The following is a 1,712-nucleotide window of genomic DNA, read 5'->3' as shown; positions in this document are numbered from 1 at the left end:
TCTGCAATTGTTTGAGGAACCTCCATAACATTTTCCATAGAGGCTGCACCATTTTGCAGTCAAAAGGTGGGTACTTTTAAAGGTGATTTGATTGTGGCAACCATGCCCTCGTGAATGGATTAGTCCATTCATGAAGTAATGGGTTAATAGTGTAGTGGATTGTCATGGGAGTGGCACTTGTGGCTTTAGTAAGTGAGCATGCTAAAGAACTCTTGCCATAATTGCCATGTGATTGCCTGTGTCACTATGGGACTTGGTACAGAGATTCCATCAAGAAGAAGGCCCTTGGGCCGGCCTGTGGCTCACTCGGTAGAGTGCGGTGTTGATAACACCAAGGCCACGGGTTCGGATCCCATATATGGGATGGCCGGTTTGCTCACTGGCTGAGCGTGGTGCTGACAACACCAAGCCAAGGGTTGAGATCCCCTTACCGGTCATCTTTTAAAAAAAAAAAAAAAAAGAAGAAGAAGGCCCTCACCAGATGTGTCCCCTGGACTGTAGACTTCCCAGCCTCCAAAACAGTAAGAGATACATTTAATTTCTTTATGCATTACCCAGTTTCAGGTATACTGTTATAAGTGACAGAATGGAGTAATACACATACAAACCTCACACCTGAGCCAGTTTTACAAGGAATTCTTCCCTTGCCTATAGTCTTCCATATACTGTGGATGCTCACAGGCCACAAACAGGTTTGACTTACCTTGAATATCTCCGTACCTGACTCACATGATAGGAGCTCAATAAATGCTCAGGAAGTAAGCTGGATAGTGCATGTAAAGCGGATCTCCCATTGAGGTGCTGAACATGGGAAGACACCCAACCCAGATGAGATCCGAGGAGCAGTAGAAATGAGGGTAGACAAAAGAACAGAAAAGGAGACTGAGGAGAAAGGGTGCAGAGGGCAAGGAAGCTCTGGGCGAGAGTCACCCCCAACACTGGTGGAAAGGAGGCTCCATCTGCGTTGAAGGTCCCAAAGGTGCGTCAGTGGGTTCAGCTAGAGCAAAAGGATAGGGGTCGGTGACCAGGAGTCCTGAGTGAGAAACCTTTTCATCTTCCCTGTCTGTGCTTTTGAACAGTGTTCTTGAATGGCAGCTGCCAAGACATAGGATTCCTTAGCCCTGTTCCCTGCTGTATTCCCCAGAGACATTTGATAATGTCGACTCAAGGAAAAACCACAAAATAGGTCGATGACAACTTATGCTCCTGTGAATTCTGAAAGAGTCAATTCTTCAAAATGGATCTGCAACAGCCTGAACAGAAGTGACTCCATTTTGTTAAACTTCTAAATTAAAGGTTTTGTTTTTTTTCTTGCTCTTGTAACTCTTACGACATAGCTCACAGCTGGACATTAGAATACAATGATTCTTGTTCACATGATTGCTAGAACATAATGACTGTTGCTCCTGCTGTACATAGAATAATTATAGAAGAAATTATTAACCCAGATGGCCATTCTTTACTAGTTTACTAACTATATCTTTTTCAGGTTAACAGGAACTGAATCTGTGACTTCATGGAGGATGGTCACATGAATCAGCTCCCACCTGAGAAGTTCTTTGATGTTTACATGCAGTTTTATGATTATGCCTGTATGTCCCCGCTTAGATCACCATGAATCAGCCCCCTACCACCTGTCCTTATAAAACCCTTTGGCAAGTCTGGGAGAAGTGGAGATGGTCTTTGAGACATAAGTCCACCATTTCCACAGG

Source organism: Galeopterus variegatus, unplaced genomic scaffold (genome assembly GCF_000696425.1).
Source record: "Galeopterus variegatus unplaced genomic scaffold, G_variegatus-3.0.2 Scaffold9112, whole genome shotgun sequence".
NCBI classification, from domain to species: Eukaryota; Metazoa; Chordata; class Mammalia; order Dermoptera; family Cynocephalidae; genus Galeopterus; species Galeopterus variegatus.
This window is presented reverse-complemented; position numbering follows the sequence as displayed.